Below are 22,894 nucleotides of genomic sequence, written 5' to 3'. Positions count from 1 at the left end.
GTTCCGACGGGATCCGGTGCAATTTCCGCTTACGCGAACGCACCGATGCACGCCTCTTTCGAACAATTCGTTCGCATGCGCATCGACCCGCCTCAACGGGTCCTACCTTTCGAGTGCCCGTGAATTCGAGGCCGGGGCCCGGTTGCGAGTTATATTTTTATAAATAAAATTACTTCCAAGGATTATATTACCATAATCACTGAAATGGCTCTTGCTCAAGTGCAGCGGAAACAAAAAAAAAAAAAAAAAAAATTAAAAAAAAAAAAAAAGAACGGAAAAAGGGGTGCAACACGAGGACTTCCCAGGAGGTCACCCATCCTAGTACTACTCTCGCCCAAGCACGCTTAACTGCGGAGTTCTGATGGGATCCGGTGCATTAGTGCTGGTATGATCGCACCCGTTCAATCACCGTAACAATTTGATTACATGCGCGTTGCCGCCCAAAAGTAAAAAACCAGAGCATTCCGAAGCTCGTAAATTCGCAACCGAGACCCCTTATTTCGAGCCTTCTTCTTCCCAAATACTGTTTTTCACCCTCCCGGTATTGTCCGATTCACAAAAGAGTCCGCCGGCTGTAAAAGCCAGGTGAACTCGCAACAAAAAAACGACGAAATATTTAAGAAATCCGCGCAACACTTGGAAATCAAGAGGCCATCCACGCCGGGCACGCTTCCGCGGGGAGTTCCGACGGGATCCGGTGCAATTTCCGCTTACGCGAACGCACCGATGCACGCCTCTTTCGAACAATTCGTTCGCATGCGCATCGACCCGCCTCAACGGGTCCTACCTTTCGAGTGCCCGTGAATTCGAGGCCGGGGCCCGGTTGCGAGTTATATTTTTATAAATAAAATTACTTCCAAGGATTATATTACCATAATCACTGAAATGGCTCTTGCTCAAGTGCAGCGGAAACAAAAAAAAAAAAAAAAAAAATTAAAAAAAAAAAAAAAGAACGGAAAAAGGGGTGCAACACGAGGACTTCCCAGGAGGTCACCCATCCTAGTACTACTCTCGCCCAAGCACGCTTAACTGCGGAGTTCTGATGGGATCCGGTGCATTAGTGCTGGTATGATCGCACCCGTTCAATCACCGTAACAATTTGATTACATGCGCGTTGCCGCCCAAAAGTAAAAAACCAGAGCATTCCGAAGCTCGTAAATTCGCAACCGAGACCCCTTATTTCGAGCCTTCTTCTTCCCAAATACTGTTTTTCACCCTCCCGGTATTGTCCGATTCACAAAAGAGTCCGCCGGCTGTAAAAGCCAGGTGAACTCGCAACAAAAAAACGACGAAATATTTAAGAAATCCGCGCAACACTTGGAAATCAAGAGGCCATCCACGCCGGGCACGCTTCCGCGGGGAGTTCCGACGGGATCCGGTGCAATTTCCGCTTACGCGAACGCACCGATGCACGCCTCTTTCGAACAATTCGTTCGCATGCGCATCGACCCGCCTCAACGGGTCCTACCTTTCGAGTGCCCGTGAATTCGAGGCCGGGGCCCGGTTGCGAGTTATATTTTTATAAATAAAATTACTTCCAAGGATTATATTACCATAATCACTGAAATGGCTCTTGCTCAAGTGCAGCGGAAACAAAAAAAAAAAAAAAAAAATTAAAAAAAAAAAAAAAGAACGGAAAAAGGGGTGCAACACGAGGACTTCCCAGGAGGTCACCCATCCTAGTACTACTCTCGCCCAAGCACGCTTAACTGCGGAGTTCTGATGGGATCCGGTGCATTAGTGCTGGTATGATCGCACCCGTTCAATCACCGTAACAATTTGATTACATGCGCGTTGCCGCCCAAAAGTAAAAAACCAGAGCATTCCGAAGCTCGTAAATTCGCAACCGAGACCCCTTATTTCGAGCCTTCTTCTTCCCAAATACTGTTTTTCACCCTCCCGGTATTGTCCGATTCACAAAAGAGTCCGCCGGCTGTAAAAGCCAGGTGAACTCGCAACAAAAAAACGACGAAATATTTAAGAAATCCGCGCAACACTTGGAAATCAAGAGGCCATCCACGCCGGGCACGCTTCCGCGGGGAGTTCCGACGGGATCCGGTGCAATTTCCGCTTACGCGAACGCACCGATGCACGCCTCTTTCGAACAATTCGTTCGCATGCGCATCGACCCGCCTCAACGGGTCCTACCTTTCGAGTGCCCGTGAATTCGAGGCCGGGGCCCGGTTGCGAGTTATATTTTTATAAATAAAATTACTTCCAAGGATTATATTACCATAATCACTGAAATGGCTCTTGCTCAAGTGCAGCGGAAACAAAAAAAAAAAAAAAAAAAATTAAAAAAAAAAAAAAAGAACGGAAAAAGGGGTGCAACACGAGGACTTCCCAGGAGGTCACCCATCCTAGTACTACTCTCGCCCAAGCACGCTTAACTGCGGAGTTCTGATGGGATCCGGTGCATTAGTGCTGGTATGATCGCACCCGTTCAATCACCGTAACAATTTGATTACATGCGCGTTGCCGCCCAAAAGTAAAAAACCAGAGCATTCCGAAGCTCGTAAATTCGCAACCGAGACCCCTTATTTCGAGCCTTCTTCTTCCCAAATACTGTTTTTCACCCTCCCGGTATTGTCCGATTCACAAAAGAGTCCGCCGGCTGTAAAAGCCAGGTGAACTCGCAACAAAAAAACGACGAAATATTTAAGAAATCCGCGCAACACTTGGAAATCAAGAGGCCATCCACGCCGGGCACGCTTCCGCGGGGAGTTCCGACGGGATCCGGTGCAATTTCCGCTTACGCGAACGCACCGATGCACGCCTCTTTCGAACAATTCGTTCGCATGCGCATCGACCCGCCTCAACGGGTCCTACCTTTCGAGTGCCCGTGAATTCGAGGCCGGGGCCCGGTTGCGAGTTATATTTTTATAAATAAAATTACTTCCAAGGATTATATTACCATAATCACTGAAATGGCTCTTGCTCAAGTGCAGCGGAAACAAAAAAAAAAAAAAAAAAATTAAAAAAAAAAAAAAAGAACGGAAAAAGGGGTGCAACACGAGGACTTCCCAGGAGGTCACCCATCCTAGTACTACTCTCGCCCAAGCACGCTTAACTGCGGAGTTCTGATGGGATCCGGTGCATTAGTGCTGGTATGATCGCACCCGTTCAATCACCGTAACAATTTGATTACATGCGCGTTGCCGCCCAAAAGTAAAAAACCAGAGCATTCCGAAGCTCGTAAATTCGCAACCGAGACCCCTTATTTCGAGCCTTCTTCTTCCCAAATACTGTTTTTCACCCTCCCGGTATTGTCCGATTCACAAAAGAGTCCGCCGGCTGTAAAAGCCAGGTGAACTCGCAACAAAAAAACGACGAAATATTTAAGAAATCCGCGCAACACTTGGAAATCAAGAGGCCATCCACGCCGGGCACGCTTCCGCGGGGAGTTCCGACGGGATCCGGTGCAATTTCCGCTTACGCGAACGCACCGATGCACGCCTCTTTCGAACAATTCGTTCGCATGCGCATCGACCCGCCTCAACGGGTCCTACCTTTCGAGTGCCCGTGAATTCGAGGCCGGGGCCCGGTTGCGAGTTATATTTTTATAAATAAAATTACTTCCAAGGATTATATTACCATAATCACTGAAATGGCTCTTGCTCAAGTGCAGCGGAAACAAAAAAAAAAAAAAAAAAATTAAAAAAAAAAAAAAAGAACGGAAAAAGGGGTGCAACACGAGGACTTCCCAGGAGGTCACCCATCCTAGTACTACTCTCGCCCAAGCACGCTTAACTGCGGAGTTCTGATGGGATCCGGTGCATTAGTGCTGGTATGATCGCACCCGTTCAATCACCGTAACAATTTGATTACATGCGCGTTGCCGCCCAAAAGTAAAAAACCAGAGCATTCCGAAGCTCGTAAATTCGCAACCGAGACCCCTTATTTCGAGCCTTCTTCTTCCCAAATACTGTTTTTCACCCTCCCGGTATTGTCCGATTCACAAAAGAGTCCGCCGGCTGTAAAAGCCAGGTGAACTCGCAACAAAAAAACGACGAAATATTTAAGAAATCCGCGCAACACTTGGAAATCAAGAGGCCATCCACGCCGGGCACGCTTCCGCGGGGAGTTCCGACGGGATCCGGTGCAATTTCCGCTTACGCGAACGCACCGATGCACGCCTCTTTCGAACAATTCGTTCGCATGCGCATCGACCCGCCTCAACGGGTCCTACCTTTCGAGTGCCCGTGAATTCGAGGCCGGGGCCCGGTTGCGAGTTATATTTTTATAAATAAAATTACTTCCAAGGATTATATTACCATAATCACTGAAATGGCTCTTGCTCAAGTGCAGCGGAAACAAAAAAAAAAAAAAAAAAATTAAAAAAAAAAAAAAAGAACGGAAAAAGGGGTGCAACACGAGGACTTCCCAGGAGGTCACCCATCCTAGTACTACTCTCGCCCAAGCACGCTTAACTGCGGAGTTCTGATGGGATCCGGTGCATTAGTGCTGGTATGATCGCACCCGTTCAATCACCGTAACAATTTGATTACATGCGCGTTGCCGCCCAAAAGTAAAAAACCAGAGCATTCCGAAGCTCGTAAATTCGCAACCGAGACCCCTTATTTCGAGCCTTCTTCTTCCCAAATACTGTTTTTCACCCTCCCGGTATTGTCCGATTCACAAAAGAGTCCGCCGGCTGTAAAAGCCAGGTGAACTCGCAACAAAAAAACGACGAAATATTTAAGAAATCCGCGCAACACTTGGAAATCAAGAGGCCATCCACGCCGGGCACGCTTCCGCGGGGAGTTCCGACGGGATCCGGTGCAATTTCCGCTTACGCGAACGCACCGATGCACGCCTCTTTCGAACAATTCGTTCGCATGCGCATCGACCCGCCTCAACGGGTCCTACCTTTCGAGTGCCCGTGAATTCGAGGCCGGGGCCCGGTTGCGAGTTATATTTTTATAAATAAAATTACTTCCAAGGATTATATTACCATAATCACTGAAATGGCTCTTGCTCAAGTGCAGCGGAAACAAAAAAAAAAAAAAAAAAATTAAAAAAAAAAAAAAAGAACGGAAAAAGGGGTGCAACACGAGGACTTCCCAGGAGGTCACCCATCCTAGTACTACTCTCGCCCAAGCACGCTTAACTGCGGAGTTCTGATGGGATCCGGTGCATTAGTGCTGGTATGATCGCACCCGTTCAATCACCGTAACAATTTGATTACATGCGCGTTGCCGCCCAAAAGTAAAAAACCAGAGCATTCCGAAGCTCGTAAATTCGCAACCGGAGACCCCTTATTTCGAGCCTTCTTCTTCCCAAATACTGTTTTTCACCCTCCCGGTATTGTCCGATTCACAAAAGAGTCCGCCGGCTGTAAAAGCCAGGTGAACTCGCAACAAAAAAACGACGAAATATTTAAGAAATCCGCGCAACACTTGGAAATCAAGAGGCCATCCACGCCGGGCACGCTTCCGCGGGGAGTTCCGACGGGATCCGGTGCAATTTCCGCTTACGCGAACGCACCGATGCACGCCTCTTTCGAACAATTCGTTCGCATGCGCATCGACCCGCCTCAACGGGTCCTACCTTTCGAGTGCCCGTGAATTCGAGGCCGGGGCCCGGTTGCGAGTTATATTTTTATAAATAAAATTACTTCCAAGGATTATATTACCATAATCACTGAAATGGCTCTTGCTCAAGTGCAGCGGAAACAAAAAAAAAAAAAAAAAAATTAAAAAAAAAAAAAAAGAACGGAAAAAGGGGTGCAACACGAGGACTTCCCAGGAGGTCACCCATCCTAGTACTACTCTCGCCCAAGCACGCTTAACTGCGGAGTTCTGATGGGATCCGGTGCATTAGTGCTGGTATGATCGCACCCGTTCAATCACCGTAACAATTTGATTACATGCGCGTTGCCGCCCAAAAGTAAAAAACCAGAGCATTCCGAAGCTCGTAAATTCGCAACCGAGACCCCTTATTTCGAGCCTTCTTCTTCCCAAATACTGTTTTTCACCCTCCCGGTATTGTCCGATTCACAAAAGAGTCCGCCGGCTGTAAAAGCCAGGTGAACTCGCAACAAAAAAACGACGAAATATTTAAGAAATCCGCGCAACACTTGGAAATCAAGAGGCCATCCACGCCGGGCACGCTTCCGCGGGGAGTTCCGACGGGATCCGGTGCAATTTCCGCTTACGCGAACGCACCGATGCACGCCTCTTTCGAACAATTCGTTCGCATGCGCATCGACCCGCCTCAACGGGTCCTACCTTTCGAGTGCCCGTGAATTCGAGGCCGGGGCCCGGTTGCGAGTTATATTTTTATAAATAAAATTACTTCCAAGGATTATATTACCATAATCACTGAAATGGCTCTTGCTCAAGTGCAGCGGAAACAAAAAAAAAAAAAAAAAAAATTAAAAAAAAAAAAAAAGAACGGAAAAAGGGGTGCAACACGAGGACTTCCCAGGAGGTCACCCATCCTAGTACTACTCTCGCCCAAGCACGCTTAACTGCGGAGTTCTGATGGGATCCGGTGCATTAGTGCTGGTATGATCGCACCCGTTCAATCACCGTAACAATTTGATTACATGCGCGTTGCCGCCCAAAAGTAAAAAACCAGAGCATTCCGAAGCTCGTAAATTCGCAACCGAGACCCCTTATTTCGAGCCTTCTTCTTCCCAAATACTGTTTTTCACCCTCCCGGTATTGTCCGATTCACAAAAGAGTCCGCCGGCTGTAAAAGCCAGGTGAACTCGCAACAAAAAAACGACGAAATATTTAAGAAATCCGCGCAACACTTGGAAATCAAGAGGCCATCCACGCCGGGCACGCTTCCGCGGGGAGTTCCGACGGGATCCGGTGCAATTTCCGCTTACGCGAACGCACCGATGCACGCCTCTTTCGAACAATTCGTTCGCATGCGCATCGACCCGCCTCAACGGGTCCTACCTTTCGAGTGCCCGTGAATTCGAGGCCGGGGCCCGGTTGCGAGTTATATTTTTATAAATAAAATTACTTCCAAGGATTATATTACCATAATCACTGAAATGGCTCTTGCTCAAGTGCAGCGGAAACAAAAAAAAAAAAAAAAAAATTAAAAAAAAAAAAAAAGAACGGAAAAAGGGGTGCAACACGAGGACTTCCCAGGAGGTCACCCATCCTAGTACTACTCTCGCCCAAGCACGCTTAACTGCGGAGTTCTGATGGGATCCGGTGCATTAGTGCTGGTATGATCGCACCCGTTCAATCACCGTAACAATTTGATTACATGCGCGTTGCCGCCCAAAAGTAAAAAACCAGAGCATTCCGAAGCTCGTAAATTCGCAACCGAGACCCCTTATTTCGAGCCTTCTTCTTCCCAAATACTGTTTTTCACCCTCCCGGTATTGTCCGATTCACAAAAGAGTCCGCCGGCTGTAAAAGCCAGGTGAACTCGCAACAAAAAAACGACGAAATATTTAAGAAATCCGCGCAACACTTGGAAATCAAGAGGCCATCCACGCCGGGCACGCTTCCGCGGGGAGTTCCGACGGGATCCGGTGCAATTTCCGCTTACGCGAACGCACCGATGCACGCCTCTTTCGAACAATTCGTTCGCATGCGCATCGACCCGCCTCAACGGGTCCTACCTTTCGAGTGCCCGTGAATTCGAGGCCGGGGCCCGGTTGCGAGTTATATTTTTATAAATAAAATTACTTCCAAGGATTATATTACCATAATCACTGAAATGGCTCTTGCTCAAGTGCAGCGGAAACAAAAAAAAAAAAAAAAAAATTAAAAAAAAAAAAAAAGAACGGAAAAAGGGGTGCAACACGAGGACTTCCCAGGAGGTCACCCATCCTAGTACTACTCTCGCCCAAGCACGCTTAACTGCGGAGTTCTGATGGGATCCGGTGCATTAGTGCTGGTATGATCGCACCCGTTCAATCACCGTAACAATTTGATTACATGCGCGTTGCCGCCCAAAAGTAAAAAACCAGAGCATTCCGAAGCTCGTAAATTCGCAACCGAGACCCCTTATTTCGAGCCTTCTTCTTCCCAAATACTGTTTTTCACCCTCCCGGTATTGTCCGATTCACAAAAGAGTCCGCCGGCTGTAAAAGCCAGGTGAACTCGCAACAAAAAAACGACGAAATATTTAAGAAATCCGCGCAACACTTGGAAATCAAGAGGCCATCCACGCCGGGCACGCTTCCGCGGGGAGTTCCGACGGGATCCGGTGCAATTTCCGCTTACGCGAACGCACCGATGCACGCCTCTTTCGAACAATTCGTTCGCATGCGCATCGACCCGCCTCAACGGGTCCTACCTTTCGAGTGCCCGTGAATTCGAGGCCGGGGCCCGGTTGCGAGTTATATTTTTATAAATAAAATTACTTCCAAGGATTATATTACCATAATCACTGAAATGGCTCTTGCTCAAGTGCAGCGGAAACAAAAAAAAAAAAAAAAAAATTAAAAAAAAAAAAAAAGAACGGAAAAAGGGGTGCAACACGAGGACTTCCCAGGAGGTCACCCATCCTAGTACTACTCTCGCCCAAGCACGCTTAACTGCGGAGTTCTGATGGGATCCGGTGCATTAGTGCTGGTATGATCGCACCCGTTCAATCACCGTAACAATTTGATTACATGCGCGTTGCCGCCCAAAAGTAAAAAACCAGAGCATTCCGAAGCTCGTAAATTCGCAACCGAGACCCCTTATTTCGAGCCTTCTTCTTCCCAAATACTGTTTTTCACCCTCCCGGTATTGTCCGATTCACAAAAGAGTCCGCCGGCTGTAAAAGCCAGGTGAACTCGCAACAAAAAAACGACGAAATATTTAAGAAATCCGCGCAACACTTGGAAATCAAGAGGCCATCCACGCCGGGCACGCTTCCGCGGGGAGTTCCGACGGGATCCGGTGCAATTTCCGCTTACGCGAACGCACCGATGCACGCCTCTTTCGAACAATTCGTTCGCATGCGCATCGACCCGCCTCAACGGGTCCTACCTTTCGAGTGCCCGTGAATTCGAGGCCGGGGCCCGGTTGCGAGTTATATTTTTATAAATAAAATTACTTCCAAGGATTATATTACCATAATCACTGAAATGGCTCTTGCTCAAGTGCAGCGGAAACAAAAAAAAAAAAAAAAAAATTAAAAAAAAAAAAAAAGAACGGAAAAAGGGGTGCAACACGAGGACTTCCCAGGAGGTCACCCATCCTAGTACTACTCTCGCCCAAGCACGCTTAACTGCGGAGTTCTGATGGGATCCGGTGCATTAGTGCTGGTATGATCGCACCCGTTCAATCACCGTAACAATTTGATTACATGCGCGTTGCCGCCCAAAAGTAAAAAACCAGAGCATTCCGAAGCTCGTAAATTCGCAACCGAGACCCCTTATTTCGAGCCTTCTTCTTCCCAAATACTGTTTTTCACCCTCCCGGTATTGTCCGATTCACAAAAGAGTCCGCCGGCTGTAAAAGCCAGGTGAACTCGCAACAAAAAAACGACGAAATATTTAAGAAATCCGCGCAACACTTGGAAATCAAGAGGCCATCCACGCCGGGCACGCTTCCGCGGGGAGTTCCGACGGGATCCGGTGCAATTTCCGCTTACGCGAACGCACCGATGCACGCCTCTTTCGAACAATTCGTTCGCATGCGCATCGACCCGCCTCAACGGGTCCTACCTTTCGAGTGCCCGTGAATTCGAGGCCGGGGCCCGGTTGCGAGTTATATTTTTATAAATAAAATTACTTCCAAGGATTATATTACCATAATCACTGAAATGGCTCTTGCTCAAGTGCAGCGGAAACAAAAAAAAAAAAAAAAAAATTAAAAAAAAAAAAAAAGAACGGAAAAAGGGGTGCAACACGAGGACTTCCCAGGAGGTCACCCATCCTAGTACTACTCTCGCCCAAGCACGCTTAACTGCGGAGTTCTGATGGGATCCGGTGCATTAGTGCTGGTATGATCGCACCCGTTCAATCACCGTAACAATTTGATTACATGCGCGTTGCCGCCCAAAAGTAAAAAACCAGAGCATTCCGAAGCTCGTAAATTCGCAACCGAGACCCCTTATTTCGAGCCTTCTTCTTCCCAAATACTGTTTTTCACCCTCCCGGTATTGTCCGATTCACAAAAGAGTCCGCCGGCTGTAAAAGCCAGGTGAACTCGCAACAAAAAAACGACGAAATATTTAAGAAATCCGCGCAACACTTGGAAATCAAGAGGCCATCCACGCCGGGCACGCTTCCGCGGGGAGTTCCGACGGGATCCGGTGCAATTTCCGCTTACGCGAACGCACCGATGCACGCCTCTTTCGAACAATTCGTTCGCGATGCGCATCGACCCGCCTCAACGGGTCCTACCTTTCGAGTGCCCGTGAATTCGAGGCCGGGGCCCGGTTGCGAGTTATATTTTTATAAATAAAATTACTTCCAAGGATTATATTACCATAATCACTGAAATGGCTCTTGCTCAAGTGCAGCGGAAACAAAAAAAAAAAAAAAAAAATTAAAAAAAAAAAAAAAGAACGGAAAAAGGGGTGCAACACGAGGACTTCCCAGGAGGTCACCCATCCTAGTACTACTCTCGCCCAAGCACGCTTAACTGCGGAGTTCTGATGGGATCCGGTGCATTAGTGCTGGTATGATCGCACCCGTTCAATCACCGTAACAATTTGATTACATGCGCGTTGCCGCCCAAAAGTAAAAAACCAGAGCATTCCGAAGCTCGTAAATTCGCAACCGAGACCCCTTATTTCGAGCCTTCTTCTTCCCAAATACTGTTTTTCACCCTCCCGGTATTGTCCGATTCACAAAAGAGTCCGCCGGCTGTAAAAGCCAGGTGAACTCGCAACAAAAAAACGACGAAATATTTAAGAAATCCGCGCAACACTTGGAAATCAAGAGGCCATCCACGCCGGGCACGCTTCCGCGGGGAGTTCCGACGGGATCCGGTGCAATTTCCGCTTACGCGAACGCACCGATGCACGCCTCTTTCGAACAATTCGTTCGCATGCGCATCGACCCGCCTCAACGGGTCCTACCTTTCGAGTGCCCGTGAATTCGAGGCCGGGGCCCGGTTGCGAGTTATATTTTTATAAATAAAATTACTTCCAAGGATTATATTACCATAATCACTGAAATGGCTCTTGCTCAAGTGCAGCGGAAACAAAAAAAAAAAAAAAAAAATTAAAAAAAAAAAAAAAGAACGGAAAAAGGGGTGCAACACGAGGACTTCCCAGGAGGTCACCCATCCTAGTACTACTCTCGCCCAAGCACGCTTAACTGCGGAGTTCTGATGGGATCCGGTGCATTAGTGCTGGTATGATCGCACCCGTTCAATCACCGTAACAATTTGATTACATGCGCGTTGCCGCCCAAAAGTAAAAAACCAGAGCATTCCGAAGCTCGTAAATTCGCAACCGAGACCCCTTATTTCGAGCCTTCTTCTTCCCAAATACTGTTTTTCACCCTCCCGGTATTGTCCGATTCACAAAAGAGTCCGCCGGCTGTAAAAGCCAGGTGAACTCGCAACAAAAAAACGACGAAATATTTAAGAAATCCGCGCAACACTTGGAAATCAAGAGGCCATCCACGCCGGGCACGCTTCCGCGGGGAGTTCCGACGGGATCCGGTGCAATTTCCGCTTACGCGAACGCACCGATGCACGCCTCTTTCGAACAATTCGTTCGCATGCGCATCGACCCGCCTCAACGGGTCCTACCTTTCGAGTGCCCGTGAATTCGAGGCCGGGGCCCGGTTGCGAGTTATATTTTTATAAATAAAATTACTTCCAAGGATTATATTACCATAATCACTGAAATGGCTCTTGCTCAAGTGCAGCGGAAACAAAAAAAAAAAAAAAAAAAATTAAAAAAAAAAAAAAAGAACGGAAAAAGGGGTGCAACACGAGGACTTCCCAGGAGGTCACCCATCCTAGTACTACTCTCGCCCAAGCACGCTTAACTGCGGAGTTCTGATGGGATCCGGTGCATTAGTGCTGGTATGATCGCACCCGTTCAATCACCGTAACAATTTGATTACATGCGCGTTGCCGCCCAAAAGTAAAAAACCAGAGCATTCCGAAGCTCGTAAATTCGCAACCGAGACCCCTTATTTCGAGCCTTCTTCTTCCCAAATACTGTTTTTCACCCTCCCGGTATTGTCCGATTCACAAAAGAGTCCGCCGGCTGTAAAAGCCAGGTGAACTCGCAACAAAAAAACGACGAAATATTTAAGAAATCCGCGCAACACTTGGAAATCAAGAGGCCATCCACGCCGGGCACGCTTCCGCGGGGAGTTCCGACGGGATCCGGTGCAATTTCCGCTTACGCGAACGCACCGATGCACGCCTCTTTCGAACAATTCGTTCGCATGCGCATCGACCCGCCTCAACGGGTCCTACCTTTCGAGTGCCCGTGAATTCGAGGCCGGGGCCCGGTTGCGAGTTATATTTTTATAAATAAAATTACTTCCAAGGATTATATTACCATAATCACTGAAATGGCTCTTGCTCAAGTGCAGCGGAAACAAAAAAAAAAAAAAAAAAATTAAAAAAAAAAAAAAAGAACGGAAAAAGGGGTGCAACACGAGGACTTCCCAGGAGGTCACCCATCCTAGTACTACTCTCGCCCAAGCACGCTTAACTGCGGAGTTCTGATGGGATCCGGTGCATTAGTGCTGGTATGATCGCACCCGTTCAATCACCGTAACAATTTGATTACATGCGCGTTGCCGCCCAAAAGTAAAAAACCAGAGCATTCCGAAGCTCGTAAATTCGCAACCGAGACCCCTTATTTCGAGCCTTCTTCTTCCCAAATACTGTTTTTCACCCTCCCGGTATTGTCCGATTCACAAAAGAGTCCGCCGGCTGTAAAAGCCAGGTGAACTCGCAACAAAAAAACGACGAAATATTTAAGAAATCCGCGCAACACTTGGAAATCAAGAGGCCATCCACGCCGGGCACGCTTCCGCGGGGAGTTCCGACGGGATCCGGTGCAATTTCCGCTTACGCGAACGCACCGATGCACGCCTCTTTCGAACAATTCGTTCGCATGCGCATCGACCCGCCTCAACGGGTCCTACCTTTCGAGTGCCCGTGAATTCGAGGCCGGGGCCCGGTTGCGAGTTATATTTTTATAAATAAAATTACTTCCAAGGATTATATTACCATAATCACTGAAATGGCTCTTGCTCAAGTGCAGCGGAAACAAAAAAAAAAAAAAAAAAATTAAAAAAAAAAAAAAAGAACGGAAAAAGGGGTGCAACACGAGGACTTCCCAGGAGGTCACCCATCCTAGTACTACTCTCGCCCAAGCACGCTTAACTGCGGAGTTCTGATGGGATCCGGTGCATTAGTGCTGGTATGATCGCACCCGTTCAATCACCGTAACAATTTGATTACATGCGCGTTGCCGCCCAAAAGTAAAAAACCAGAGCATTCCGAAGCTCGTAAATTCGCAACCGAGACCCCTTATTTCGAGCCTTCTTCTTCCCAAATACTGTTTTTCACCCTCCCGGTATTGTCCGATTCACAAAAGAGTCCGCCGGCTGTAAAAGCCAGGTGAACTCGCAACAAAAAAACGACGAAATATTTAAGAAATCCGCGCAACACTTGGAAATCAAGAGGCCATCCACGCCGGGCACGCTTCCGCGGGGAGTTCCGACGGGATCCGGTGCAATTTCCGCTTACGCGAACGCACCGATGCACGCCTCTTTCGAACAATTCGTTCGCATGCGCATCGACCCGCCTCAACGGGTCCTACCTTTCGAGTGCCCGTGAATTCGAGGCCGGGGCCCGGTTGCGAGTTATATTTTTATAAATAAAATTACTTCCAAGGATTATATTACCATAATCACTGAAATGGCTCTTGCTCAAGTGCAGCGGAAACAAAAAAAAAAAAAAAAAAATTAAAAAAAAAAAAAAAGAACGGAAAAAGGGGTGCAACACGAGGACTTCCCAGGAGGTCACCCATCCTAGTACTACTCTCGCCCAAGCACGCTTAACTGCGGAGTTCTGATGGGATCCGGTGCATTAGTGCTGGTATGATCGCACCCGTTCAATCACCGTAACAATTTGATTACATGCGCGTTGCCGCCCAAAAGTAAAAAACCAGAGCATTCCGAAGCTCGTAAATTCGCAACCGAGACCCCTTATTTCGAGCCTTCTTCTTCCCAAATACTGTTTTTCACCCTCCCGGTATTGTCCGATTCACAAAAGAGTCCGCCGGCTGTAAAAGCCAGGTGAACTCGCAACAAAAAAACGACGAAATATTTAAGAAATCCGCGCAACACTTGGAAATCAAGAGGCCATCCACGCCGGGCACGCTTCCGCGGGGAGTTCCGACGGGATCCGGTGCAATTTCCGCTTACGCGAACGCACCGATGCACGCCTCTTTCGAACAATTCGTTCGCATGCGCATCGACCCGCCTCAACGGGTCCTACCTTTCGAGTGCCCGTGAATTCGAGGCCGGGGCCCGGTTGCGAGTTATATTTTTATAAATAAAATTACTTCCAAGGATTATATTACCATAATCACTGAAATGGCTCTTGCTCAAGTGCAGCGGAAACAAAAAAAAAAAAAAAAAAATTAAAAAAAAAAAAAAAGAACGGAAAAAGGGGTGCAACACGAGGACTTCCCAGGAGGTCACCCATCCTAGTACTACTCTCGCCCAAGCACGCTTAACTGCGGAGTTCTGATGGGATCCGGTGCATTAGTGCTGGTATGATCGCACCCGTTCAATCACCGTAACAATTTGATTACATGCGCGTTGCCGCCCAAAAGTAAAAAACCAGAGCATTCCGAAGCTCGTAAATTCGCAACCGAGACCCCTTATTTCGAGCCTTCTTCTTCCCAAATACTGTTTTTCACCCTCCCGGTATTGTCCGATTCACAAAAGAGTCCGCCGGCTGTAAAAGCCAGGTGAACTCGCAACAAAAAAACGACGAAATATTTAAGAAATCCGCGCAACACTTGGAAATCAAGAGGCCATCCACGCCGGGCACGCTTCCGCGGGGAGTTCCGACGGGATCCGGTGCAATTTCCGCTTACGCGAACGCACCGATGCACGCCTCTTTCGAACAATTCGTTCGCATGCGCATCGACCCGCCTCAACGGGTCCTACCTTTCGAGTGCCCGTGAATTCGAGGCCGGGGCCCGGTTGCGAGTTATATTTTTATAAATAAAATTACTTCCAAGGATTATATTACCATAATCACTGAAATGGCTCTTGCTCAAGTGCAGCGGAAACAAAAAAAAAAAAAAAAAAAATTAAAAAAAAAAAAAAAGAACGGAAAAAGGGGTGCAACACGAGGACTTCCCAGGAGGTCACCCATCCTAGTACTACTCTCGCCCAAGCACGCTTAACTGCGGAGTTCTGATGGGATCCGGTGCATTAGTGCTGGTATGATCGCACCCGTTCAATCACCGTAACAATTTGATTACATGCGCGTTGCCGCCCAAAAGTAAAAAACCAGAGCATTCCGAAGCTCGTAAATTCGCAACCGAGACCCCTTATTTCGAGCCTTCTTCTTCCCAAATACTGTTTTTCACCCTCCCGGTATTGTCCGATTCACAAAAGAGTCCGCCGGCTGTAAAAGCCAGGTGAACTCGCAACAAAAAAACGACGAAATATTTAAGAAATCCGCGCAACACTTGGAAATCAAGAGGCCATCCACGCCGGGCACGCTTCCGCGGGGAGTTCCGACGGGATCCGGTGCAATTTCCGCTTACGCGAACGCACCGATGCACGCCTCTTTCGAACAATTCGTTCGCATGCGCATCGACCCGCCTCAACGGGTCCTACCTTTCGAGTGCCCGTGAATTCGAGGCCGGGGCCCGGTTGCGAGTTATATTTTTATAAATAAAATTACTTCCAAGGATTATATTACCATAATCACTGAAATGGCTCTTGCTCAAGTGCAGCGGAAACAAAAAAAAAAAAAAAAAAAATTAAAAAAAAAAAAAAAGAACGGAAAAAGGGGTGCAACACGAGGACTTCCCAGGAGGTCACCCATCCTAGTACTACTCTCGCCCAAGCACGCTTAACTGCGGAGTTCTGATGGGATCCGGTGCATTAGTGCTGGTATGATCGCACCCGTTCAATCACCGTAACAATTTGATTACATGCGCGTTGCCGCCCAAAAGTAAAAAACCAGAGCATTCCGAAGCTCGTAAATTCGCAACCGAGACCCCTTATTTCGAGCCTTCTTCTTCCCAAATACTGTTTTTCACCCTCCCGGTATTGTCCGATTCACAAAAGAGTCCGCCGGCTGTAAAAGCCAGGTGAACTCGCAACAAAAAAACGACGAAATATTTAAGAAATCCGCGCAACACTTGGAAATCAAGAGGCCATCCACGCCGGGCACGCTTCCGCGGGGAGTTCCGACGGGATCCGGTGCAATTTCCGCTTACGCGAACGCACCGATGCACGCCTCTTTCGAACAATTCGTTCGCATGCGCATCGACCCGCCTCAACGGGTCCTACCTTTCGAGTGCCCGTGAATTCGAGGCCGGGGCCCGGTTGCGAGTTATATTTTTATAAATAAAATTACTTCCAAGGATTATATTACCATAATCACTGAAATGGCTCTTGCTCAAGTGCAGCGGAAACAAAAAAAAAAAAAAAAAAATTAAAAAAAAAAAAAAAGAACGGAAAAAGGGGTGCAACACGAGGACTTCCCAGGAGGTCACCCATCCTAGTACTACTCTCGCCCAAGCACGCTTAACTGCGGAGTTCTGATGGGATCCGGTGCATTAGTGCTGGTATGATCGCACCCGTTCAATCACCGTAACAATTTGATTACATGCGCGTTGCCGCCCAAAAGTAAAAAACCAGAGCATTCCGAAGCTCGTAAATTCGCAACCGAGACCCCTTATTTCGAGCCTTCTTCTTCCCAAATACTGTTTTTCACCCTCCCGGTATTGTCCGATTCACAAAAGAGTCCGCCGGCTGTAAAAGCCAGGTGAACTCGCAACAAAAAAACGACGAAATATTTAAGAAATCCGCGCAACACTTGGAAATCAAGAGGCCAAAATCAAGAGGCCATCCACGCCGGGCACGCTTCCGCGGGGAGTTCCGACGGGATCCGGTGCAATTTCCGCTTACGCGAACGCACCGATGCACGCCTCTTTCGAACAATTCGTTCGCATGCGCATCGACCCGCCTCAACGGGTCCTACCTTTCGAGTGCCCGTGAATTCGAGGCCGGGGCCCGGTTGCGAGTTATATTTTTATAAATAAAATTACTTCCAAGGATTATATTACCATAATCACTGAAATGGCTCTTGCTCAAGTGCAGCGGAAACAAAAAAAAAAAAAAAAAAAATTAAAAAAAAAAAAAAAGAACGGAAAAAGGGGTGCAACACGAGGACTTCCCAGGAGGTCACCCATCCTAGTACTACTCTCGCCCAAGCACGCTTAACTGCGGAGTTCTGATGGGATCCGGTGCATTAGTGCTGGTATGATCGCACCCGTTCAATCACCGTAACAATTTGATTACATGCGCGTTGCCGCCCAAAAGTAAAAAACCAGAGCATTCCGAAGCTCGTAAATTCGCAACCGAGACCCCTTATTTCGAGCCTTCTTCTTCCCAAATACTGTTTTTCACCCTCCCGGTATTGTCCGATTCACAAAAGAGTCCGCCGGCTGTAAAAGCCAGGTGAACTCGCAACAAAAAAACGACGAAATATTTAAGAAATCCGCGCAACACTTGGAAATCAAGAGGCCATCCACGCCGGGCACGCTTCCGCGGGGAGTTCCGACGGGATCCGGTGCAATTTCCGCTTACGCGAACGCACCGATGCACGCCTCTTTCGAACAATTCGTTCGCATGCGCATCGACCCGCCTCAACGGGTCCTACCTTTCGAGTGCCCGTGAATTCGAGGCCGGGGCCCGGTTGCGAGTTATATTTTTATAAATAAAATTACTTCCAAGGATTATATTACCATAATCACTGAAATGGCTCTTGCTCAAGTGCAGCGGAAACAAAAAAAAAAAAAAAAAAATTAAAAAAAAAAAAAAAGAACGGAAAAAGGGGTGCAACACGAGGACTTCCCAGGAGGTCACCCATCCTAGTACTACTCTCGCCCAAGCACGCTTAACTGCGGAGTTCTGATGGGATCCGGTGCATTAGTGCTGGTATGATCGCACCCGTTCAATCACCGTAACAATTTGATTACATGCGCGTTGCCGCCCAAAAGTAAAAAACCAGAGCATTCCGAAGCTCGTAAATTCGCAACCGAGACCCCTTATTTCGAGCCTTCTTCTTCCCAAATACTGTTTTTCACCCTCCCGGTATTGTCCGATTCACAAAAGAGTCCGCCGGCTGTAAAAGCCAGGTGAACTCGCAACAAAAAAACGACGAAATATTTAAGAAATCCGCGCAACACTTGGAAATCAAGAGGCCATCCACGCCGGGCACGCTTCCGCGGGGAGTTCCGACGGGATCCGGTGCAATTTCCGCTTACGCGAACGCACCGATGCACGCCTCTTTCGAACAATTCGTTCGCATGCGCATCGACCCGCCTCAACGGGTCCTACCTTTCGAGTGCCCGTGAATTCGAGGCCGGGGCCCGGTTGCGAGTTATATTTTTATAAATAAAATTACTTCCAAGGATTATATTACCATAATCACTGAAATGGCTCTTGCTCAAGTGCAGCGGAAACAAAAAAAAAAAAAAAAAAATTAAAAAAAAAAAAAAAGAACGGAAAAAGGGGTGCAACACGAGGACTTCCCAGGAGGTCACCCATCCTAGTACTACTCTCGCCCAAGCACGCTTAACTGCGGAGTTCTGATGGGATCCGGTGCATTAGTGCTGGTATGATCGCACCCGTTCAATCACCGTAACAATTTGATTACATGCGCGTTGCCGCCCAAAAGTAAAAAACCAGAGCATTCCGAAGCTCGTAAATTCGCAACCGAGACCCCTTATTTCGAGCCTTCTTCTTCCCAAATACTGTTTTTCACCCTCCCGGTATTGTCCGATTCACAAAAGAGTCCGCCGGCTGTAAAAGCCAGGTGAACTCGCAACAAAAAAACGACGAAATATTTAAGAAATCCGCGCAACACTTGGAAATCAAGAGGCCATCCACGCCGGGCACGCTTCCGCGGGGAGTTCCGACGGGATCCGGTGCAATTTCCGCTTACGCGAACGCACCGATGCACGCCTCTTTCGAACAATTCGTTCGCATGCGCATCGACCCGCCTCAACGGGTCCTACCTTTCGAGTGCCCGTGAATTCGAGGCCGGGGCCCGGTTGCGAGTTATATTTTTATAAATAAAATTACTTCCAAGGATTATATTACCATAATCACTGAAATGGCTCTTGCTCAAGTGCAGCGGAAACAAAAAAAAAAAAAAAAAAATTAAAAAAAAAAAAAAAGAACGGAAAAAGGGGTGCAACACGAGGACTTCCCAGGAGGTCACCCATCCTAGTACTACTCTCGCCCAAGCACGCTTAACTGCGGAGTTCTGATGGGATCCGGTGCATTAGTGCTGGTATGATCGCACCCGTTCAATCACCGTAACAATTTGATTACATGCGCGTTGCCGCCCAAAAGTAAAAAACCAGAGCATTCCGAAGCTCGTAAATTCGCAACCGAGACCCCTTATTTCGAGCCTTCTTCTTCCCAAATACTGTTTTTCACCCTCCCGGTATTGTCCGATTCACAAAAGAGTCCGCCGGCTGTAAAAGCCAGGTGAACTCGCAACAAAAAAACGACGAAATATTTAAGAAATCCGCGCAACACTTGGAAATCAAGAGGCCATCCACGCCGGGCACGCTTCCGCGGGGAGTTCCGACGGGATCCGGTGCAATTTCCGCTTACGCGAACGCACCGATGCACGCCTCTTTCGAACAATTCGTTCGCGATGCGCATCGACCCGCCTCAACGGGTCCTACCTTTCGAGTGCCCGTGAATTCGAGGCCGGGGCCCGGTTGCGAGTTATATTTTTATAAATAAAATTACTTCCAAGGATTATATTACCATAATCACTGAAATGGCTCTTGCTCAAGTGCAGCGGAAACAAAAAAAAAAAAAAAAAAATTAAAAAAAAAAAAAAAGAACGGAAAAAGGGGTGCAACACGAGGACTTCCCAGGAGGTCACCCATCCTAGTACTACTCTCGCCCAAGCACGCTTAACTGCGGAGTTCTGATGGGATCCGGTGCATTAGTGCTGGTATGATCGCACCCGTTCAATCACCGTAACAATTTGATTACATGCGCGTTGCCGCCCAAAAGTAAAAAACCAGAGCATTCCGAAGCTCGTAAATTCGCAACCGAGACCCCTTATTTCGAGCCTTCTTCTTCCCAAATACTGTTTTTCACCCTCCCGGTATTGTCCGATTCACAAAAGAGTCCGCCGGCTGTAAAAGCCAGGTGAACTCGCAACAAAAAAACGACGAAATATTTAAGAAATCCGCGCAACACTTGGAAATCAAGAGGCCATCCACGCCGGGCACGCTTCCGCGGGGAGTTCCGACGGGATCCGGTGCAATTTCCGCTTACGCGAACGCACCGATGCACGCCTCTTTCGAACAATTCGTTCGCATGCGCATCGACCCGCCTCAACGGGTCCTACCTTTCGAGTGCCCGTGAATTCGAGGCCGGGGCCCGGTTGCGAGTTATATTTTTATAAATAAAATTACTTCCAAGGATTATATTACCATAATCACTGAAATGGCTCTTGCTCAAGTGCAGCGGAAACAAAAAAAAAAAAAAAAAAATTAAAAAAAAAAAAAAAGAACGGAAAAAGGGGTGCAACACGAGGACTTCCCAGGAGGTCACCCATCCTAGTACTACTCTCGCCCAAGCACGCTTAACTGCGGAGTTCTGATGGGATCCGGTGCATTAGTGCTGGTATGATCGCACCCGTTCAATCACCGTAACAATTTGATTACATGCGCGTTGCCGCCCAAAAGTAAAAAACCAGAGCATTCCGAAGCTCGTAAATTCGCAACCGAGACCCCTTATTTCGAGCCTTCTTCTTCCCAAATACTGTTTTTCACCCTCCCGGTATTGTCCGATTCACAAAAGAGTCCGCCGGCTGTAAAAGCCAGGTGAACTCGCAACAAAAAAACGACGAAATATTTAAGAAATCCGCGCAACACTTGGAAATCAAGAGGCCATCCACGCCGGGCACGCTTCCGCGGGGAGTTCCGACGGGATCCGGTGCAATTTCCGCTTACGCGAACGCACCGATGCACGCCTCTTTCGAACAATTCGTTCGCATGCGCATCGACCCGCCTCAACGGGTCCTACCTTTCGAGTGCCCGTGAATTCGAGGCCGGGGCCCGGTTGCGAGTTATATTTTTATAAATAAAATTACTTCCAAGGATTATATTACCATAATCACTGAAATGGCTCTTGCTCAAGTGCAGCGGAAACAAAAAAAAAAAAAAAAAAAATTAAAAAAAAAAAAAAAGAACGGAAAAAGGGGTGCAACACGAGGACTTCCCAGGAGGTCACCCATCCTAGTACTACTCTCGCCCAAGCACGCTTAACTGCGGAGTTCTGATGGGATCCGGTGCATTAGTGCTGGTATGATCGCACCCGTTCAATCACCGTAACAATTTGATTACATGCGCGTTGCCGCCCAAAAGTAAAAAACCAGAGCATTCCGAAGCTCGTAAATTCGCAACCGAGACCCCTTATTTCGAGCCTTCTTCTTCCCAAATACTGTTTTTCACCCTCCCGGTATTGTCCGATTCACAAAAGAGTCCGCCGGCTGTAAAAGCCAGGTGAACTCGCAACAAAAAAACGACGAAATATTTAAGAAATCCGCGCAACACTTGGAAATCAAGAGGCCATCCACGCCGGGCACGCTTCCGCGGGGAGTTCCGACGGGATCCGGTGCAATTTCCGCTTACGCGAACGCACCGATGCACGCCTCTTTCGAACAATTCGTTCGCATGCGCATCGACCCGCCTCAACGGGTCCTACCTTTCGAGTGCCCGTGAATTCGAGGCCGGGGCCCGGTTGCGAGTTATATTTTTATAAATAAAATTACTTCCAAGGATTATATTACCATAATCACTGAAATGGCTCTTGCTCAAGTGCAGCGGAAACAAAAAAAAAAAAAAAAAAATTAAAAAAAAAAAAAAAGAACGGAAAAAGGGGTGCAACACGAGGACTTCCCAGGAGGTCACCCATCCTAGTACTACTCTCGCCCAAGCACGCTTAACTGCGGAGTTCTGATGGGATCCGGTGCATTAGTGCTGGTATGATCGCACCCGTTCAATCACCGTAACAATTTGATTACATGCGCGTTGCCGCCCAAAAGTAAAAAACCAGAGCATTCCGAAGCTCGTAAATTCGCAACCGAGACCCCTTATTTCGAGCCTTCTTCTTCCCAAATACTGTTTTTCACCCTCCCGGTATTGTCCGATTCACAAAAGAGTCCGCCGGCTGTAAAAGCCAGGTGAACTCGCAACAAAAAAACGACGAAATATTTAAGAAATCCGCGCAACACTTGGAAATCAAGAGGCCATCCACGCCGGGCACGCTTCCGCGGGGAGTTCCGACGGGATCCGGTGCAATTTCCGCTTACGCGAACGCACCGATGCACGCCTCTTTCGAACAATTCGTTCGCATGCGCATCGACCCGCCTCAACGGGTCCTACCTTTCGAGTGCCCGTGAATTCGAGGCCGGGGCCCGGTTGCGAGTTATATTTTTATAAATAAAATTACTTCCAAGGATTATATTACCATAATCACTGAAATGGCTCTTGCTCAAGTGCAGCGGAAACAAAAAAAAAAAAAAAAAAATTAAAAAAAAAAAAAAAGAACGGAAAAAGGGGTGCAACACGAGGACTTCCCAGGAGGTCACCCATCCTAGTACTACTCTCGCCCAAGCACGCTTAACTGCGGAGTTCTGATGGGATCCGGTGCATTAGTGCTGGTATGATCGCACCCGTTCAATCACCGTAACAATTTGATTACATG

At 47.8% G+C, this 22,894-nt stretch overlaps 34 non-coding genes across 34 annotated transcripts; all 34 read right to left on the bottom strand.

Moving 5' to 3' along the window:
• Positions 1-280: 280 nt before the first annotated feature.
• On the bottom strand, positions 281-399 carry LOC130812057 (5S ribosomal RNA). Its single transcript, XR_009041662.1, has one exon. It is a non-coding gene; the product is annotated as a 5S ribosomal RNA (ribosomal RNA).
• A 562-nt stretch (positions 400-961) lies between these two features.
• On the bottom strand, positions 962-1,080 carry LOC130812056 (5S ribosomal RNA). Its single transcript, XR_009041661.1, has one exon. It is a non-coding gene; the product is annotated as a 5S ribosomal RNA (ribosomal RNA).
• A 561-nt stretch (positions 1,081-1,641) lies between these two features.
• Positions 1,642-1,760, bottom strand: LOC130812055 (5S ribosomal RNA). Its single transcript, XR_009041660.1, has one exon. It is a non-coding gene; the product is annotated as a 5S ribosomal RNA (ribosomal RNA).
• Positions 1,761-2,322: 562 nt separating this feature from the next.
• LOC130812054 (5S ribosomal RNA) lies at positions 2,323-2,441 on the bottom strand. The gene has a single exon (XR_009041659.1). It is a non-coding gene; the product is annotated as a 5S ribosomal RNA (ribosomal RNA).
• A 561-nt stretch (positions 2,442-3,002) lies between these two features.
• On the bottom strand, positions 3,003-3,121 carry LOC130812053 (5S ribosomal RNA). The gene has a single exon (XR_009041658.1). It is a non-coding gene; the product is annotated as a 5S ribosomal RNA (ribosomal RNA).
• Positions 3,122-3,682: 561 nt separating this feature from the next.
• On the bottom strand, positions 3,683-3,801 carry LOC130812052 (5S ribosomal RNA). The gene has a single exon (XR_009041657.1). It is a non-coding gene; the product is annotated as a 5S ribosomal RNA (ribosomal RNA).
• A 561-nt stretch (positions 3,802-4,362) lies between these two features.
• Positions 4,363-4,481, bottom strand: LOC130812050 (5S ribosomal RNA). The gene has a single exon (XR_009041655.1). It is a non-coding gene; the product is annotated as a 5S ribosomal RNA (ribosomal RNA).
• A 561-nt stretch (positions 4,482-5,042) lies between these two features.
• On the bottom strand, positions 5,043-5,161 carry LOC130812049 (5S ribosomal RNA). Its single transcript, XR_009041654.1, has one exon. It is a non-coding gene; the product is annotated as a 5S ribosomal RNA (ribosomal RNA).
• Positions 5,162-5,723: 562 nt separating this feature from the next.
• On the bottom strand, positions 5,724-5,842 carry LOC130812048 (5S ribosomal RNA). The gene has a single exon (XR_009041653.1). It is a non-coding gene; the product is annotated as a 5S ribosomal RNA (ribosomal RNA).
• Positions 5,843-6,404: 562 nt separating this feature from the next.
• LOC130812047 (5S ribosomal RNA) lies at positions 6,405-6,523 on the bottom strand. The gene has a single exon (XR_009041652.1). It is a non-coding gene; the product is annotated as a 5S ribosomal RNA (ribosomal RNA).
• Positions 6,524-7,084: 561 nt separating this feature from the next.
• On the bottom strand, positions 7,085-7,203 carry LOC130812046 (5S ribosomal RNA). Its single transcript, XR_009041651.1, has one exon. It is a non-coding gene; the product is annotated as a 5S ribosomal RNA (ribosomal RNA).
• Positions 7,204-7,764: 561 nt separating this feature from the next.
• Positions 7,765-7,883, bottom strand: LOC130812045 (5S ribosomal RNA). Its single transcript, XR_009041650.1, has one exon. It is a non-coding gene; the product is annotated as a 5S ribosomal RNA (ribosomal RNA).
• A 561-nt stretch (positions 7,884-8,444) lies between these two features.
• Positions 8,445-8,563, bottom strand: LOC130812044 (5S ribosomal RNA). The gene has a single exon (XR_009041649.1). It is a non-coding gene; the product is annotated as a 5S ribosomal RNA (ribosomal RNA).
• Positions 8,564-9,124: 561 nt separating this feature from the next.
• Positions 9,125-9,243, bottom strand: LOC130812042 (5S ribosomal RNA). The gene has a single exon (XR_009041648.1). It is a non-coding gene; the product is annotated as a 5S ribosomal RNA (ribosomal RNA).
• A 561-nt stretch (positions 9,244-9,804) lies between these two features.
• On the bottom strand, positions 9,805-9,923 carry LOC130812041 (5S ribosomal RNA). The gene has a single exon (XR_009041647.1). It is a non-coding gene; the product is annotated as a 5S ribosomal RNA (ribosomal RNA).
• A 562-nt stretch (positions 9,924-10,485) lies between these two features.
• LOC130812040 (5S ribosomal RNA) lies at positions 10,486-10,604 on the bottom strand. Its single transcript, XR_009041646.1, has one exon. It is a non-coding gene; the product is annotated as a 5S ribosomal RNA (ribosomal RNA).
• Positions 10,605-11,165: 561 nt separating this feature from the next.
• LOC130812038 (5S ribosomal RNA) lies at positions 11,166-11,284 on the bottom strand. Its single transcript, XR_009041644.1, has one exon. It is a non-coding gene; the product is annotated as a 5S ribosomal RNA (ribosomal RNA).
• A 562-nt stretch (positions 11,285-11,846) lies between these two features.
• On the bottom strand, positions 11,847-11,965 carry LOC130812037 (5S ribosomal RNA). Its single transcript, XR_009041643.1, has one exon. It is a non-coding gene; the product is annotated as a 5S ribosomal RNA (ribosomal RNA).
• Positions 11,966-12,526: 561 nt separating this feature from the next.
• On the bottom strand, positions 12,527-12,645 carry LOC130812036 (5S ribosomal RNA). The gene has a single exon (XR_009041642.1). It is a non-coding gene; the product is annotated as a 5S ribosomal RNA (ribosomal RNA).
• Positions 12,646-13,206: 561 nt separating this feature from the next.
• LOC130812035 (5S ribosomal RNA) lies at positions 13,207-13,325 on the bottom strand. The gene has a single exon (XR_009041641.1). It is a non-coding gene; the product is annotated as a 5S ribosomal RNA (ribosomal RNA).
• Positions 13,326-13,886: 561 nt separating this feature from the next.
• Positions 13,887-14,005, bottom strand: LOC130812034 (5S ribosomal RNA). Its single transcript, XR_009041640.1, has one exon. It is a non-coding gene; the product is annotated as a 5S ribosomal RNA (ribosomal RNA).
• Positions 14,006-14,566: 561 nt separating this feature from the next.
• LOC130812033 (5S ribosomal RNA) lies at positions 14,567-14,685 on the bottom strand. Its single transcript, XR_009041639.1, has one exon. It is a non-coding gene; the product is annotated as a 5S ribosomal RNA (ribosomal RNA).
• A 562-nt stretch (positions 14,686-15,247) lies between these two features.
• On the bottom strand, positions 15,248-15,366 carry LOC130812032 (5S ribosomal RNA). The gene has a single exon (XR_009041638.1). It is a non-coding gene; the product is annotated as a 5S ribosomal RNA (ribosomal RNA).
• A 562-nt stretch (positions 15,367-15,928) lies between these two features.
• On the bottom strand, positions 15,929-16,047 carry LOC130812031 (5S ribosomal RNA). Its single transcript, XR_009041637.1, has one exon. It is a non-coding gene; the product is annotated as a 5S ribosomal RNA (ribosomal RNA).
• Positions 16,048-16,608: 561 nt separating this feature from the next.
• On the bottom strand, positions 16,609-16,727 carry LOC130812030 (5S ribosomal RNA). The gene has a single exon (XR_009041636.1). It is a non-coding gene; the product is annotated as a 5S ribosomal RNA (ribosomal RNA).
• Positions 16,728-17,303: 576 nt separating this feature from the next.
• Positions 17,304-17,422, bottom strand: LOC130812029 (5S ribosomal RNA). The gene has a single exon (XR_009041635.1). It is a non-coding gene; the product is annotated as a 5S ribosomal RNA (ribosomal RNA).
• Positions 17,423-17,983: 561 nt separating this feature from the next.
• LOC130812026 (5S ribosomal RNA) lies at positions 17,984-18,102 on the bottom strand. Its single transcript, XR_009041633.1, has one exon. It is a non-coding gene; the product is annotated as a 5S ribosomal RNA (ribosomal RNA).
• Positions 18,103-18,663: 561 nt separating this feature from the next.
• Positions 18,664-18,782, bottom strand: LOC130812025 (5S ribosomal RNA). The gene has a single exon (XR_009041632.1). It is a non-coding gene; the product is annotated as a 5S ribosomal RNA (ribosomal RNA).
• A 561-nt stretch (positions 18,783-19,343) lies between these two features.
• LOC130812024 (5S ribosomal RNA) lies at positions 19,344-19,462 on the bottom strand. The gene has a single exon (XR_009041631.1). It is a non-coding gene; the product is annotated as a 5S ribosomal RNA (ribosomal RNA).
• A 562-nt stretch (positions 19,463-20,024) lies between these two features.
• Positions 20,025-20,143, bottom strand: LOC130812023 (5S ribosomal RNA). Its single transcript, XR_009041630.1, has one exon. It is a non-coding gene; the product is annotated as a 5S ribosomal RNA (ribosomal RNA).
• Positions 20,144-20,704: 561 nt separating this feature from the next.
• On the bottom strand, positions 20,705-20,823 carry LOC130812022 (5S ribosomal RNA). The gene has a single exon (XR_009041629.1). It is a non-coding gene; the product is annotated as a 5S ribosomal RNA (ribosomal RNA).
• A 562-nt stretch (positions 20,824-21,385) lies between these two features.
• On the bottom strand, positions 21,386-21,504 carry LOC130812021 (5S ribosomal RNA). Its single transcript, XR_009041628.1, has one exon. It is a non-coding gene; the product is annotated as a 5S ribosomal RNA (ribosomal RNA).
• A 561-nt stretch (positions 21,505-22,065) lies between these two features.
• LOC130812020 (5S ribosomal RNA) lies at positions 22,066-22,184 on the bottom strand. The gene has a single exon (XR_009041627.1). It is a non-coding gene; the product is annotated as a 5S ribosomal RNA (ribosomal RNA).
• A 561-nt stretch (positions 22,185-22,745) lies between these two features.
• On the bottom strand, positions 22,746-22,864 carry LOC130812019 (5S ribosomal RNA). The gene has a single exon (XR_009041626.1). It is a non-coding gene; the product is annotated as a 5S ribosomal RNA (ribosomal RNA).
• Positions 22,865-22,894: the final 30 nt, after the last annotated feature.

Source organism: Amaranthus tricolor, chromosome 4 (assembly GCF_026212465.1).
Source record: "Amaranthus tricolor cultivar Red isolate AtriRed21 chromosome 4, ASM2621246v1, whole genome shotgun sequence".
Classification (NCBI taxonomy): domain Eukaryota; kingdom Viridiplantae; phylum Streptophyta; class Magnoliopsida; order Caryophyllales; family Amaranthaceae; genus Amaranthus; species Amaranthus tricolor.
Note: the sequence above shows the minus strand (reverse complement) of the source record. Positions and strands in the feature narration are given on the sequence as shown.